This window comes from Cyprinus carpio, chromosome B19, assembly GCF_018340385.1.
Source record: "Cyprinus carpio isolate SPL01 chromosome B19, ASM1834038v1, whole genome shotgun sequence".
Lineage (NCBI taxonomy): Eukaryota > Metazoa > Chordata > Actinopteri > Cypriniformes > Cyprinidae > Cyprinus > Cyprinus carpio.
In genome coordinates, this window is record NC_056615.1 from 8,243,338 (window position 1) to 8,261,674 (window position 18,337).

Genomic DNA, 18,337 nt, shown 5'->3' on the forward strand with positions numbered 1-18,337 from the left:
TACTTTATTTTTCATCCAATTTAAACAAAACGTACAGACGCCCCGAGTGCTACGCCAACAGGTTTATGAATTCTAGACATGCTGGAAATGCATTTTGGCTCGGGCAGTGACATCCCTCAGAAGAAGCAATGAAAATGGGGCCATGATCACTTTAATCATTACCTGCAGTCTGGGAGAGTCAGCCAGACGAGAACTTGAGGGTGGAGGGGGCGAATAGAAGACTCCATCTCCTAAAGTCAGGTCACCATATTCATGCAAGTTCCCACACAGAAACATTAGAGGCTAACAGCAGGGAATACGAAGACATCGCCATTAACACCCAGAAAGCCATTACTTAATTAATGAATGGCCTCAGCTTTAATTAAGTAATGAGGTCCTGTTTTATCGCCTGATGCGTGATAGCAGACTGCGAGGAGATCCCTCACATACATCTAAAATCAGAAAGGAGGGCCGTTAAATGTGACAACCAGTGAAATGTCACTCTATCAAAGATAATGAGTAATATCTCACCCCAGAATCTATTTCCTGATGAATTAAACATTTGAGATTACACCACAAACAGCTGGATACTGTCTGATTCATGAGACCCATTAAAGACATATCCAATCTCATTTTAATCTCCATTATTCATAAAGCGTGAAACATCCCACACGGTATCTGTTCAATAATTACCAGCACTATCATGATGATGTTTAGGAACAACTGCTATATACTGGATCTATATTTCCCATGATTCTGATGAGCCATGTGGGGTTTCGTTCTCATCAGAACACAGCAATGGATATAAAATGTGTAGCATTTCAACTTGACAACAGCAATATATTACGCATTCAGCTGAGAATTGTTATAAAGCTTATGCTTGCTTACAATACTGCAATAACCAGACCCAAACAGAATCTGCACCCCGGTAAATGACATAAAACTGTCCGTAATAAAGAAGGCATAATTCTTAGAAATATGCTTTGGATATATATTGGTTTCACATGGTTTAGACTTTAATACAATTTTCAAGAAAAGTCCCAGTTTAATGTCATGTGGTGTAATTAAGTAAAAAGTAATATTTTTATTTATTATATTTATATCATTATATAATATAAAATATTTTACACACTGAATACATGTCAGTATAATATGTTATATATATATATATATATGTTGCATAAACATTTTATTGCACTTTTACTTTTTTGGGAGATGTACCACATGACACTTTGCAACCTGAACTAAGTTTGCCTTGTCATAAAATAATCTTATATTATATTATATTATATTATATTATATTATATTATATTATATTATATTACATTACATTATAATAATTAATTACATTTTTAAAAGACTTATTGGCCACACATGAGTCTCTATTATATAATTTTTTGTACTTTTCTGCTTCACCACATGAATTTAGCAGATAAAAAGTAATTAGTTCAAAAAGTAATAATCAGTAAAGCCTTATTTACATTCAGAAATGTAACACATACTCGGGGTATATTCAAGGATTCAAGTCATTCTGTATATGAATTGCATTTTAATATATTTTGGAATGCATTCATAGATTGCAGATTGATTAGCAGACAAAATGAACATCATGTCATTGATCCACTCACAGATCTCTGTAAAACAAAAACAAACCAAAAAGCATAACTGCAATACTTGTTATTTGCACAGTTCTAAATATTCTCCATATTGTGTGTTTATTAAATATTTTTGCTAATTTGATTCAGCTTATCAATAACAGTTTATTGCTTTCAATTTACAACATTGAAAGCTTTTCTGCAGATTTTCTGCCCAAATCAGCATGTGAAATGTGAAAAAAGGCTGTATATTCCATCTCAGCCTAGCCATAATGCATCAATACTAAGTATGTTTTAACTAATTCAGAGGCGTCTCGAACTGCCAACAGGGTGAAGTAGTTTTGATAAGCGAGAACTTGATGAGAATTTCAATAGCATCCCGCTGTAATGCATCATATTTAGCCACATCCAAACTTTTTCACCCTTGGAGGCAAAGTGAGTTTAATGTAATTAGGGACACAGATTCCTTACACACTAGACAGCATGCCGTGTGATAAATGACTATTCATTGGGGACAACAAGCAACAGCAGGTCACATGCCTCTTCCTCTCTCTCTCTCCGTCTTTCCAAACAAAAAGAACCCTCAGGGACATTTCTGATACTCAGACTATTCTGTACAATGTCTGTGTGTTTGTGGTTATCTCTCATGGAGTGCAGGCAATGCAACTTAGACCACCTAGGTTGTGTGGCCAGTGAATTGGATCTCTCTCATAGAATCCTGGCAAGCAGCCATTTGCACAATTATTAAACTTTGAAAGATAAGGTCATCCAGAGACATACCAAGGTACCTATACTGAAAGTGAGCTGTCTAATAAGAACATAACAGTGCAGTCTGCTCTGCTGCAACACTCTCCACTGCTGTTCATCCAGTCCTCTTTGCTGATAAATCTGGATGAAGGGGTTTCTGCTGCTGAGCAGATTGAATCAAACTGCATGATGCAGGTCTGACCACTTTTTTTTTTTTTTTTGACTTAGCACTTCTCACACATGTCGGCCGGTCAAGCGAGCTGGGTCACAGGTGCCTAGAGGAAAACAATATCTCCTTTCAGTGCCGCAATAAGCTCTGAGTGGAGTTACATCAAATTGCACAGGCGGAATGCACTCTCTTTCACTGGGTGGGAATGAATTGCAATACTGTCATTAAAGGAAGGAACGTACCTTCTCCATTGCTATCTGCCTTTCTCTCTTTTCAGAAGTTGCTTCACTTTGACCTTCCCGACCTTAAACTGAACCAAAATATGCTGAACAGATGGAATCTCCTCAAGTCAGAGGTCATCTTTCTTTCTTTTTGATCTTCCTGTCCTTTGCTTAGATCTGTCATTCTAAACCTGTAGCTGTAACTTGCAATCAATACTGTTATTGAGGTGGTTGTTGGAAATTAGCTGGCTGATTCGCATTACTTCCCATTCCCACAGGTTGACCATTATTGACCTCTCCTGATGAGCATTAATTTTCAAGTCTCTTTAGGGCTTTTCCAAGTGCACTTAAATCAGGGGTTAGCGTCTTTTTATACCCCTTTATACAAGTTTCACACTTGTAATTTTGAAGTCTGGGTTACATAAACCTGATTCAGAGCACTGCTAGCAACACTTTTGCAGCTCTAACACCATTTTGTGGTGGTAAAGATATACAGTGTAAATCTATGCAGTGTTAGAAAGTCACAGCGAGAGTACCAAACCACCAATCACAAACGAAATAGTGCTTAGCTAATTAAATATTCATGAGTTGTACAGACATATAAACTTAGTTTGAATGTTGGATGTGACTGTAAACACAAATTGAAGTTTTATTTTTTGTATGCTTTAGGAGACATTAAACAGAGAAAGTAGCTTTGCATAGTGACATTTTCACAGATAGGTAAACAGTTAAAACAGGTTGCACAACCATATTTGTTTTTCCAGTTAATGTTATTGACCTGTTAAATCTGTAAATAAGACTGTTAACTCTGGATTTAGAAATGTACAGTGGAAATCGTGAAGCTTGAACAGCCAGGATTAATTACTAACCGAGGGTCAAGTATGAACAGTGTGAAACATACGTTTACCCAAAGTTTAGTGTGGCCCTTAACTATTTAACCCATTAGAAAAAAGTTAGCATTAATGCAACTGTAAGAGTCTAAATTGTGCAATATGATAAATTAATGCATGAACTTTTAAGGCATTGAACTGAAATCAAACTTTTGTTAGGGGACAGTCAAATCAAGTTCATGTATAAATGCTTGCTCCTGTCAGCTGTCCTTATCTTAACCACTAGGCAAAAACATTCAGACCCAATGAAATGGGATTCCTAAAGCTAAATCTCTGGACAGAACTGTCTCTGCCCTGTAGGTCTCAATCTCAATATGGACCTTAATCCAACCAGACTTTTTTCAAAGAATAATAATAGGACCTTGATGGTTACCAAATAGAACACAACAGGTTTTGAAGGTCAAAAATCATAAGTAAAATAAAACAAAAATAAAAATTGCAAAATACAGGGAACATAAATTATGAATATAATTTATTTGTTTTTCTTAAGGCTATGGCATGCTACAGATGTCAACTAAAAGATAGACAACACATAGCTGGGCAGACAAAAGTATAAACTTATCTGGATTTAGTCAATGAACATTTAAAAGGCCTTGCTTAATTATTAGTCAGACTGACACATTTCAAGGTAATTTTCCCTGTGTTTGTGCTTGTCTGTGTGTTAGTGCGGTTTGTGTGTGGGAAACAGACAGAACAAACACATAGGTGTACAGGCCATGAGGATACACTTCCAGACTACAGAAATGTCTAAGTCTAAATCTTTTACAACCCAGAATAAATTGGCATCGCTCTTGGGGATCCAAACAAACCCTGGGCTGAAAAAAAAAACACTACAGGATATGCAGGCCATCAATTCTGAATACTGATTGTTGAGAATGTATTTACCGCAGGTCTTAGGCAATGGATCCCCTGGTGACTGGTTTGGCAAGGCCTTTTAACCCACAGAGGGTTTATTCTAGAATAAAAAATAAAAGACTATTTCTTTATATATATTGCTGAAAAGACCAGCATTGCCAGTCACCAACATTTGTTGCGCTCTGCATGCTGGAGACAGTGGTGTTCTGGTTCACTGGCATGGGATCTGGTGTGTTAACAAAGCTGTGCTTTGGATACTAATGTACTGGTTGACCATATAGGATGTTGGAGTGCTGGTTGACCAGTATTGGATAGTGGTTTACTAACTGACAATCACAGGATGCAGGTGTGCAGGCGTGCAGGCTTACCATCATGAGATGATGGTTTACTGGTTGATCATCATGGGATTCTGGTGTAATATTTGACCATCACGGGATGCTGACGTACTGGCTGATCATCACAGGATGTTAGTGTACTGGTTGACCATCATGGGATACTAGGGTAATGGTTGACCATCCCGAATGCTAGTGTACTGGTTGACCATCACAGGATGCTATTGTACTGGTTGGCCATCATGGGATACTAGGGTAATGGTTGACCATCCCGAATGCTGGTGTACTGGTTGCCCATCACGAATGCTGGTGTACTGGTTGATCATCACAGGATGCTATTGTACTGGTTGACCATCATGAGATACAAGGGTAATGGCTGACCATCACAGGATGCTGGTGTACTGGTTGATCATCACATGACACTGGTGTACTGATTGACCATCACGAATGCTGGTGTACTGGTTGACCATCACAGGATGCTGGTGTAATGGTTGACCATCACGGGATGCTGATGTACTGGTTGACCATCACGGGATGCTGATGTACTGGTTGACCATCACGGGATGCTGATGTACTGGTTGACCATCACGGGATGCTGATGTACTGGTTGACCATCACGGGATGCTGATGTACTGGTTGACCATCACGGGATGCTGATGTACTGGTTGATCATCACGGGATGCTGATGTACTGGTTGACTATCATGGGATGCTGGTGTACTGGTTGACCATTACGGGATGCTGATGACTTTTTTGACCATTACCGGATGCTGGTGTACTGGTAAATCATCACAGGATGTTGGTATACTGGTTAATCATCATAGGATGCTGATGTAATGGTTGGCCATCATGGGATGCTGATGTACTGGCTGATCATCATAAGATGCTAGTGTACTGGTTGACAATCACGAGATGCTGGTGTACTGGTTGACCATCACGGAATACCGGTGTACTGCTAGACCATCACGGTATGCTGGTGTACAGGCTGACCAATACGGGATGCTGTTGTACTGGTTGACAATTATGGGATGCTGGTGTACTGGTTAATCATCACAAGATGTTGGTATACTGGTTAATCATAATAGGATGCTGGTGTACTGGTTGATCATTACACCAGCAAAAAAAGCTTGCAGAAAACATGGTTTCAAAAGTCCATATAACAATTATATATACGCTGCACAAAACATTAATATTAAAAAGCCATAGTACCCAATTTCAAACACTAGCTAAAAATTCCTCACACCAACTGCTTGTGCGTCTCACAGATCTTGTCAGACACTGATACAGTGGGAGATGCATTGGACCTGATATGGATTGATACAGTGGGAGATTTTCAGTCCTATTCTGAGACTAGATCACTTTGAAAGAGCTGTGGCTGAAAAACACAAATCTGCGGGTGAGTGATGAGAGTGTGATGTAATTTGCCGTCAAGCTGAGTGAACAGCTGAAGCTCCTAGGAGACTCAATCCCATCGATTTATGACATCAAAACAAATGGCATCACAGTTTCATCTCTGCCTGTGCAGTGGAGTGAGGGTCATTAGACAGCGTTCACACGCACCCACAAACACACACTCACACGTTCCATACAGGTGCGATGACAAAAATGGATCTTCAATTCACAGGCCATTCACAAGTTAGATGGGCATGTTGAACTAGACTGGAGGAGACAAAAAAGGGAGAGCAAGGGAGATGGAAAAACATGTGTTTGTTAAGGGCCTCTGTCTCTGGAAAGGGTTTAGATTTTTGAACAGATTGGATAGCTGGTTCTGGAATTTGAGAGTCACTTTCATGTTAATTGTGCCACTATTAGAAAGCATACCAGAGGCCCTCAGAGGTATTTCAATTACAGTACACACGCACACGCTTACAGTAAAGTGAATACACACATACGCTGAGCATGTTTCTCTGCACCTGTGCCAGTTATGAGCTGGGGCATGTGTACTCCACTTAAAGTTTCCATCTCATCATGGAAAAGGGGAAGTGGAAGTGGAAGGGAAAAGAAAGATAGTGAGAGTGGAGAGAGAGAGTTGAAGGAATGCTAAATCCAGAGTCTTTTTTGATTATTTTGGGTGGAGGAGAAAGGATTATAGTATACTTTCATTTGGAAATATGGTTCACTGCTCAGTCATTATGACCAGAAAATGTAGGATTATCCCTAAACTGCCACGTGCTTATGTCTGCTCATGTGTCTTTGCTCAAATGAGGAAATGTTCCTGGCAGGTACATCCGAGTGACAAGGAACAGAGCAGAAGAAAGTGGAAGAGGGAGGTACAGCAGAGTTCAGGTCATTACCCAGACTCCCTTGATGTTTGGGTGCAGCTCCAGGCAGGCTGGTATCCTGATGCGTCTCCTCGATCGCTCCCCTCTCTCTCTCCCTCTAGATCTGAAAAAGGCAGAGTAAATCTACATAAGCCAGTGAATATTTGATAATCCTCTTTTGACAGCCTGAACCAGGTGAGGAACAGCCAGAATCGGCTTGGGCTTGCTAATGAGCACCACCCGGAGAATTTGCACACACGTTCACTTTACAGTACATACCTAACATCCCGTACCCAAATGCAAACACACAACAGCTGGCCGCTTCCTCAGTTACATTTGAACACTGTGTTAACATTGAGTTTCAGGGCTGGTTGATGGCTGACAGTGGGATGTCAGTGGGCGAATGTCATCGCAGCTGTCATTGAGACTGCAGCAGTGAGGGGTGTTAGAGGAGAACTCCCTAATTCACAGCAATCAGTTGGTGTGAGCTTCCCATGCCAGCACTAAAGCCCAGTTAGGCCCGTAAGAAAAGCGGAGATGGCCTGCTGACAGTAGAGAGGGGAGGAGGGATTTAGAGAGGACGCTGGGATACGCTGCTCATCTGTAGCATCACCCAGCTGACAAGATCAAGAGATCAGCCAAACTCAGGCTGGCTTTCTCTTCTTCTTATACATCCCTTGTTATCTACCTCTTATCTTTTTGTGCATCAGCCCGTCCACCCATAGCCCTCTTCAGAGTGCCCTCTGTCATACCAACCCTTCTTGCTGGACCTGCTTGTCTAATACACCTCTATTATTCTCTATCTCACTCACTCTCAGTTGTAACGGGCCACAGAAATAACCTCCATTCACATAATCCAAGGTGTTTGATATGTAATTTTCTACAACTGAATGAGCCTTTGTGTGTGATCGTGCATGTACGAGTCCACAGAGATGCTTTCTATATACCATGCAAGAATAGAAGGATGTAGTCTTCTTTTTCAACAAAAGTAGAGTTCTAAACCTATGCTTCAAAACCAGCGAATATGAAAATCAAATAATCTGTAGGCTGTGAACTTGTGCCAACTGTAATGTAATGTAAAAACACTACTCACACGCTTGTGATGTACTTTCTAAATGCATCTACATGCAGTATTTGAATTTGGATCCTTCTGACAGAGGCTGTTTATTATCGTTAGTGCTGTATAGAGTCTAATCCACAGGAGTAGATACTGATTGTGCTATTTTGATTTTTGCATAATTTATATTTGGACAATCATATTAAGTGTTTACATTAGAAAATATATTACAAATAGATGTGAGGGAATACATTAAGCAATGGTCATTAATAATCATCATAAAACAAACTGGATGAGTCACATTTACAGTTTAATTCAATATTATTCTGCCAAGATATAACTGTACTGTACGTTGCTTGACCACCATAAACAATTAGACAATGTATGTTTCTTTTAATAATGATGATTACTGATAAATGACTATTGCACAATTTATTTTCCCACACATGTACATATATATACTAAATAAATACCATAGATGATATATTAAGAATTAAACTACATTATTTGTAGGATTCATTGTTATAGTTAATAATAATAATAATAATCTATCTAACTCTCTCTCTCTCTCTATATTTAATTATTAATAATTACACACACACACACACACACACACACACACACACACACACATATATATATATATATATATATATATATATATATATATATATATATATATATATATATATATATATATATATATATAAATATATATATTTACCTTGAGTAGCTTATTGTCTTATGTAGGGGATACTAGCATGAAATGCGAACGTCCATGATTAGACACAGATGCACATATGTCTACACTGAAGAAAAAAAAAAAATTCTGGAGCTCATCAAAATCTGCCACTGCACAAACATGAAATGGCTTAAACAAGCAAATGTGGAACACCTGTCCCTTTTGCAGCATTTAAAACTTTCCCAGTCTTTGTTACATGCTGACATCGGAATCACTGCACGTTCCCCCAGCGACTTAATGCAAATGCATCGCTACACTGTTTTCCCAGTCATACCAGTCATAATGACAAATTAAAACCAACTGCCAGAAAACATTATCAGGAAGGAACGTTTTACCAGGTCTTTTATCACCGGGTCTCTCTCAGACAGGCTGTATATTCCCACAGTTACATTATAAAAGTATATTGGTAATTAACTTTCGTGAGAGAATGTGATCCATAAAAGCTATTCGATGTGGGAGTTCTAAATTCCTAAACACATATCAATTAAGTTTACACTTGTGACATGCAGCCTCATTAAAGAGCAATGAAATATTTCTGCACACAAATAAACCCACTGATGGCATTATTAATTCTTTATCTGACATAAACTCTGGCTGACATTAACAGCTGCGTGCCATTTCAACCCACTTTACTGAGGCTGTCACTCACTTGATGGAGGCAATGCTGCAATGCAGCAGCAGTCTCATTCAGGCTTTACATGGTGGATTAAAGGGGTCATATGATGCGATTTAAATTTTTCCTTTCTCTTTGGAGTGTTTGGAGTGGGGCAGCTGTGGCCTAATGGTGAGAGAGGGACTTGTAACCAGAAGGTTGCAGGTTCGAGTCTCAGTGCTGGCAGGAGTTGTAGGTGGGAGGGAGTGAATGAACAGCTCTCTCTTCCACTCTCAATACCCATAGCTGAAGTGCCCTTGAGCAAGGCACTGAACCCCCAGTTGCTCCCCGGGCACTGGATATATAGCTGCCCACTGCTCCGGGTGTGTGTTCACGTTGTGTTCACTTCTCACTGCTGTGTGTGCGCACTTGGATGGGTTAAATGCAGAGCACCAATTCCGAGTATGGGTTACCATACTTGGCAAATGTCACGACTTTCACTTTCACTTTATCAAAGTTAAGACTCTGCCACACCCCCTACGTCCTACGTGAATGGAGGCCTTGTTCTAACACGCCCCCACATCTCTACGTCACTATGTGGAAAGTAGATGTATTTAGGAAGCTTTAAGATTACTTACAACAGAACAGCAATGCATTTTATGGACGACCGTTTCATGAACCTAGGAGAGGAGGTAATTCTGACTTTGCTACGATAATCTGGTGCTTCTGAATCAGCTACTGTAAGTATGTTTTGTTATTAGTTTAAGTATTTGCTATTGACTGTTCAAATGTGGAGATTTGCGTGTTGTGTGTGTGAGATAGAGAGAGAGAGAGAAAGAGAGAGAGACAGGGTCACTCACAGAGTCAGCTGTCTTAACCGTCCGTGGTTTGTGTACTGCAAATACATACGAGCATCATCACTGTGTCTGTCACGTGACTCTGTTCCCCTTTCGGGCTTGAACTGATGGTAAAACTAAGGACATTATTTATTGTCTTTACATTTATTTTGAAAGATGAAGCTCGCAATTATGGAAAAGGACGTTACATTTCCGATGAGTGCTTGCAGTGTTCAGCCAATCACAATGCACTGGGTCAGTTGGCCAATCAGAGCAGACTGCGCTTGTCAGAAGGAGGGACTTTGTAGAAAACGACCTACAATAATGTACAGTATTTGAAAAATAATGTGTTTTTTAAACATTAAAGCATGTCAACATGTTCTGTTACACCAAATACACAAAATAATGATCTTTAAAAAAGCATCATATGACCCCTTTAAAAGTATATTGGAATATGTGACTGGTTTGAGGGGGCAACAATCAAAGCAAAGAAAAGCAAAGCATAAAACAACAAAAAACAAACGAAAATAGCACAACAAAACAATTAACATCAAAGCAAAACAAAAGGGATGAAAACAACAGCAAAACAAAGCATTTATACACACAACAGCAAAAGCGCACAATAAAATTAAACAACATAGCAAATCAAAAACAAACAAACAAACAAAAAAACAGAGCAAAGCAAAAATCAAAAACAGAAAGCAAAGAAAAAACAAAATCGCAAAACAAAAACAGAAAAGGAAAACAAAAAATAAAACAACAGCAAAGAAGCAAAGTAAAACCAAACTCAAAACTCCCAAAATAACAGCAAAAACAAGAAACAAAACAAACCAAAAAAAAAAACAGCAAAACAAAACAAACAGACAAAAACAAGACAACAGCAAAACAGAACAAAAACAAAACAAAACAACAAAAAACAAAACAAAAACATCAAATAAGACAAAGAAAAAAATATGTGGATTGTTTTAGACATTTAAAGTGAGTTATAGACGTTATTTATTTATTTATTATTATTATCATTTTTAATCTGTCATTGTTAAGAAGCAGTGATTTTCCCATGACTTCTAATGTCAAATACTCAGGTAGAGACACTTTTAGTATGCATTGAGTCTAGCCATGTCTGAAGACAGAGGACAGCGGGTGGCACATAATACCCATATATTCAGCTAACACCAATCCTGTCACTCAATAGCAGTCATCTCCATCTCTCAGGGCCAACAGGAGACATCTCCTAACATGCATTTCATTAGCGCAAAACATATCACATCTGCAAAATGAAATCACTGTGAGAAAAAGAGGGCATGAGGGGCCAAGTCCAGAAAACTCAATTTCAGCCCAAAAGGGATCACTGTCCAATAAAATTGCCGACTTTATTAAATTTCTCAAATATAAACAGCCATCTACATCGGGTGGCCGGGCACAATTCCCAAAGCCTATTAAGCGAAGGTGCCAATTTTGAAGCGCTCAATAGTGGCCAAGGACAGGTCTCAGTGTTGTGACTGATGTCTCGCCCATGGACAAACACAGGAGGTGAGGACGGGATTCAGGTAGCCATAATCATTTCTCGCCATCTCAAGTTGCATGCACGGCTGTGCTGGTTTTTTTTTTTTTTTTTTTTTTTAACAGGAACTGCGGATAACAATGTGACAAAGCTGCAGTGTAATAAGCAGCTGCGACTGTCATGCAGCATGCAGGTTGCATTTATTTATGTGCTGAACACACTTAATTTGGCTGCAAATGAAAGGGCAGCGGGCTCGGGCACACGTGTGTAGACAGTGATGCATGTACATGCCTAACTCAGTACAAAAGAAGCAATCTAAACCTAGGCCCCTACATTTATTTCAGCAATTCTTTTTAAATGCATATTTTATGCTGGCTCGGCATGTTGAAGGTCACTCAAAATTGTTGTTTATGAGGCAAATGGGGAACATACCAAATGTACAATGGGAGGGATCATACACAGCATTTATCACTCGCAACAATAGGAAACTCCTGCGTTGAACTTGGATCATCTAGATCGGACAGCGCTGGGGCTTCTTTCATCTGACTGATTCAGTTCATAAGACATTATTGCACATGCAGCTCTTTGCACTGGACAAAGCACCTGCGATTCCACATGGAAATAACACGTGAGAGAGTTCGCTTCAGAAAAAGAAAAGCCATGTTTTCATTTTCTTGCTATCAAAAGATGATAAAACTCTTCTAAGTTATTACAGGGTTTCTGCAGGCTTTATGAAGGTATTTTAAGATTTGTTTAAGACCTATTTAAGACCAAGTAAAGAAAATGTATGGAATAAATTGAAGTGAACACAACAGGGCAATATGTTCCCTAAATGTAAATGTCTAGGGACTACATTTAAATTAATTTTAACTAGAATATAGAAATAACTATTACTGTAACTTCTGATTACACTGCAAAAAGCGCTGTTCTAAATTAAGATACATCTTGTTTTCTGAGTAATTGGTCAAAATAAAGTATGTTTTTGATTAAAACAAGAACAAAACTATCTGCATGTAGGTTCAGAAAAACTGGAAAAAAAAGGTTTTCATGCACTGACAAATATTTGTATCACTTAATTTTGATAAATTTTTAATTTAATTAAGACCCATGCATGGAAACCCTGTATTAATCTGCTTACAAACTGGATGTGATAAAAAACCAGTCGGGGAGTTAGGGGAGACTTGGTCTAGGTGTCAAATTTGTCATTTTCAAGTTTTATTGAATTCATAATTGTATAATAATGTCCAGATCAGAATCATCCACTTTTATGTATGTGTACAGTATTTTTATTAAAGTATTTGTTTTAAACTTTTTTGCTTTTATATTTTATGTTGAATAGATTTTTTACTGATTGAATTTGGCTGAAAACTCATTAATATGCTGTTTAATGGTACCCCATACAAATTGAACAATATAGTTCTCGCTTCTGAGGTATGTTGTCACAAAAGGTCAATATGTCTTCAATTAACTGTATTTTATTGATGATAATGGTGAAAATTTTCAATGGCTTATTTACAGCCAAGACTTAAAGGTGCCGTATCAAAATAGACAGAAACTGATTTAAAATAGAAGCCTATTCTGAATATTTACTCAAGCAGAAAGAGTGACAGCTAACTCCAGTCTCCCCTGCTGCATGGATGCGCGAATTAAAGGGCCTTTTTGCATAATAGTAAATATGTGACTTTTCCAGAGTAAAGCCCTTGAGATGCAGCAATCATAAATCTAGTTGATGAAAATATCTGTCCTTAAACTTTAATTGACACGTTGCCATTCTGAATCAGCTGCTGGTAAACTCACCTCAAAGGTCAGATGTCAAGAGGAGGATATTTTCTCTTCAGGTCCTAAAGAAACCCAAGCCCTTTATATCACTGAAGGTAATGTATCATACCATTTACACCATTATAATGAGCTACTTGGCATACTTTTAAGACACTTGAGTGAGGGATGGTTTAATTGCTGACATTTAGTTACATTTAGTTACATGAAAAGATCCCTTGAAATACTTCCATCACTCTGTGGTCTGTTTCACACACAACGTGCGATAGCAATACATATTTATTTCAGCACCCATATTTACAGGTTACTGCAACTCACACTGTCACAGCACGGCATGAATGTAGTTAGGTAGGAGTGACTGGAGTTTCGGCTCTGAGACTATTTTCACCACATGTAGTGCATTAAACTCTGAAGAACATAAGCTGAAAATGCACTGTAAACCTTTTTATCAAAACAATCTTTTGCAATATAGACTCCATAAATCTGAAAAAAAGAAGGAAAAAATAAAAAAGGATGTACACTACCTTTCAAAACTTTGGAGTTAGAAAGTTTTTTTTTCTTTTTTTCTACTGTTTCTTATGCTCACCAATCCTACATTTAATTGAACAAACATACAGCGGAAGCAGTATTATTGTGAAATATTATTACAGTTCATAATAACAGTTTTCCGTGTGAATATATTTTAAAATGTAATTTATTCCTGTGATGCAAAGCTGAATTTTCAGCAATATTACTCCAGTTGAGTGTCACCTGATCCTTCAGAAATCATTCCAATATGCTGATTTTATTTATTTATTTTTTGTTATTATCAGAAAAAAGTTGTGCTGCCTTATGTATATATGTGTGTGTGTGTGTGTGTGTGTGTGTGTGTGTGTGTGTGTATATATATATATATATATATATATATATATATATATACATATACATACACACACACACACACACACACACACTTTTGAGCTGTAATGCAAATATGATGTAAAATGCAGGATTTCAGAATGATCAATTCTTATAGCCCACTTAATTTATAATTTTTGGTCATTACTAAAGCAGATATTCAATACAGAAATCTTTTTTTTACAAAGCTGTGGTTCATTTATGTAGTCAGTCTAAAAGCACAACACTGAGAATAACAGTTGCATTTACACGGCTGCTTTATACACTGTTTGAGCATTTAAGCCTAACTATCAAAGCAGCATGAATTACAACTAGGCCTGTCAGTTGATTAAAATTTTTAATCGAATTAATTACAGGGTGCTGCGATTAATTAATCAAATTAATCTCAAACTAAATTTGGCTGTGAAAATGTCCCCAAAAGATAATTTAAAGCTATTATTGTGTTAAATGTTTAGGCTACAATGGCCTAACATAAGTTTTGGAACATAAAATAATATAATTTGAGAAACATCTCAGTATTTTTTATTCATGTATTGAAAGACACCAGTGACCAAAAGAGTTTAGTTACCAACAGTATTCAAAACATCTTCTTTTATATTGTGCAAAAGAAGGTAAGTCATTCAGGTTTGAAACAACATGAGAGTGAGTAAATGATGACAGAATTTATTTATTTTTAGTGAACTATCCCTTTAATATTTGTTTGTTTGTTTGTTTAAATAATACTCTAAAGAAGAAATTAAAACTACCAGCAGTTGGCGGTAAATGTCTGAGTCATTCGAATCATTCAAACGGCTGATTCATTCAGCAATTCAGTAAACGGCTCTCTCTGAATGGGCTACTGAATCATTTGTTCTCACGATTCTTTCAAAACGCGGATTCATTCAGAAACTAAACACAGCTGTGTTGCTCGGAGAAGCACAATGGTTCTGCTGTGCCCTTTTAGGTAATATTTCCACTGGCAAAATTGAACAAAAACACAAAATATTGTGTTTAAAATATAACACAATATAAACTTCTTATTTACTGAACTGCTGTATAAACCACATTTGCACTCATGTTCTTCGTGATAAAAACAGCACTTGTGTGATTTTTCTCTTGCTGCTGGAGTGATATTGCTTATCATATGATATAAATACGAGACAAAAACTGCATTTATAGAGTTGTTACCCTGCATCATATTTTTCAACAGTCAGCTGTATGAAATGTATGATGATCAGTGGTGTGCGGTGGTGTTTTGAAATGAGGAGGCATATATATATATATATATATATATATATATATATATAAAGAGATTAAAATATAATTTTATTTTGTATTTTATTAATATTATTTTTTATTTAATATTTTTGAATACTAATTATACATTTCATAGTGTTTTTATGAATTTTTATATTTATTTCAAAATAACTGAAGGCAGTAACAATTTGAACAATATTCTGGAAACAGTTTACAATTAGGTTTCATTAGTTAACTACTTTAGTTAACATGAACTGAGAATAAACAATAGTTAATATTAATTTCAACATTTACTAATGCACTATTAAAATCAAAAGTTGTGTTTATTAACATTAGTTATGCACTGTGAACTGACATGAATTAACAATGAACAACTGTATTTGTATTAACTAATGTAAACAAAGATGAATAAATACTGTAATAAATGTTCATTATTTGTTCATGTTATTTAACTCATTAAATGACACCTCATTGTAAAATGTTACCAATATTTTTTTATTTGTGAACTTATGTTCAGCTGTTCTTTTTAAAAGTCAACTTATTTTCGGGTCATTGTCATAAAATCTCTGTAAACACTGCCAAAGACATGAAGATCTCATCACGCTGAATGCTCACTAATAACTGACGCAGTCATCATGTTTTCAGACCATTTCAAGTTTTATTTTGATGTGACACAAAGTAGTGGTATCTAAGCGGGAGAGTTGTTTACATACTTTATAATTAGTCAATAACTCCATAATTTTCTTCATTCAGACCGAGAGCTCGCACGAAAACAAGTGACGGGATTTATCGCACAAACCAATCACATCCAACATTAGCCGATCATATCCAATTATAGTGCAATGGAGACATTGCCTCCTCTTACATGACTTTCCCACATTCATCTCAATGAGCCTCCTGAAAAGTCACAGCATGCTTTGGGGTCTCTGTAGAAAGTCAATGGACCGAAGGGAGGCAAGCCTCCGCTGTGACTTTACCTGCGGGTGTCGCTGTTTTAACTTTATAAAAACGATTAGCTTTAAGACTTTTAATATCATATTTAGCCATATTTGTGCTGTTTTATTTTTGTAATTTCGATTATTTTCTCATCCAACATTTTGAGAAGACCCCTGATGATGATGTACAGGTCTGTGGGTGGGGCCAGTGTATTAATTGCATTAAAATATTTTAATAGCATTATTTTTCATAACTAATTAAGTTAACACGTTAAACTGACAGCCATAATTAAAGCATAAAAGGAATGAGAAAAAACAAAGATCAAAGTGAGGAAAAACTAACTAAATGGTTGCAATATCTCCACACCTTCTCCTCCTTTTGTGTTACATTCCAATGGCTTTTTCTCCTATTGAGCGTCCTCAGGCTTTGGCTCTGGAGTTACAGGAGATCTGGTGTTGTGTCTGTGTAGATAAATGTGTTTTGTGATTAACTGGGCCCTTTTTTTGGGAGGGCTTTCCCCGCATGAGAGAGTGATAATGAGAGAGTGGTTTCCCTTAGTGCTGATCATGGCCCTGAAAGGGAAAGTTCATTAACTCCTCTCTCACTCTTAACTGTCCCACTGGGTAGCAGTACTCACTTACTGTAGAGCAAGAAAACACAAAAGAGCCATTGAAAGAGAGGAGAGAGACAGTGTGTTTGTGAAGGAGAGAGCTAGACCTGGGTTACTCTGGAGAGACAGAGAGATAAATTAAGAGTCAGGTGAGGGATATTCATCTAAAAATGATTATAAAGACGATTATTTATAATTTCATTTTATTGAATAAAAACAAAATATGAAAGTAGTCCATATGTCTTTATCATTTTGTGAGGAAACTAAAATGTAAAAAAAACAACAACAACTAACTAAAATGTAAATCTTATTCACTGATAATCTTCCCCTTCCCCTGAACTCTTGAGTTGTGAATGAATCATAAATGAATCTTTCAGTCTAATTCATAAATTAATTATTCAGTCAGTCATACTGGCTCAGAAGAACGATTCATTCACTGATGTGACTCACAGACTCAGTGATCCGTTTACAGCAGTTCTCAAATGAACAGCTCACTGATTATTTCCAGTGAATAATGACATACTTTTTTTAAAACCTTATACAAAACTATCTAAGACTTGAAGCACATTAATAAAAGTTAAAATTTTTTGGTTTAACAGACTTGACCAGACATGAACATTCACAGAATCTTGTTTTCAACAGTGAGAACAGAATAGAATAGAATACATAATAAACAAAAATAAAATAAAAAAAATCATAAATAAATAAATAGGCTTGTAATGACATGAGTTTAAGTAAATAATGGCAAAATGCTACTTTTTGGGTGAACCATCACTCTAATATTGAAGTTTTATATTTCTTGAATATTACAGATTATGTGTTTATACAACCAGATAGATACAGTATTACTGAAATAGTGAACAGAGAATTCACACTTGTTATTGTGATGTGAATTATAAAAGCATTCTTAACTTTTTCATTAATAAATTACTAACATATTACTTCTATTTGTCATTGTTTTAAGCATAAAAATTAATTCACTTAATTTTGACACTTCACATTTTTTTCATGTCATTTTGCTTATCAAGTAAATGCATCTTGGATAAAGAATGATTAGAAATTTTAGTGAAAAAAAAAACAAACAAACAAACAAGACAAACGTTCTA

General features: G+C 36.8%; 1 long non-coding RNA gene across 6 annotated transcripts in view; it reads right to left on the reverse strand.

Moving 5' to 3' along the window:
* LOC109052383 overlaps window positions 1-18,337 on the reverse strand; it is a 198,364-nt gene that overhangs the window by 88,506 nt on the left and 91,521 nt on the right. For 4 of the 6 annotated variants that reach the window (XR_006157301.1, XR_006157302.1, XR_006157300.1 and 1 more), the window contains one exon: window positions 7,082-7,172. This is a non-coding gene — a long non-coding RNA (uncharacterized LOC109052383). Of the gene's footprint in view, window positions 1-1,480; window positions 7,173-18,337 lie in introns of those variants that run through there. The other 2 variants (XR_006157303.1, XR_006157304.1) reach the window with 2 other exon arrangements.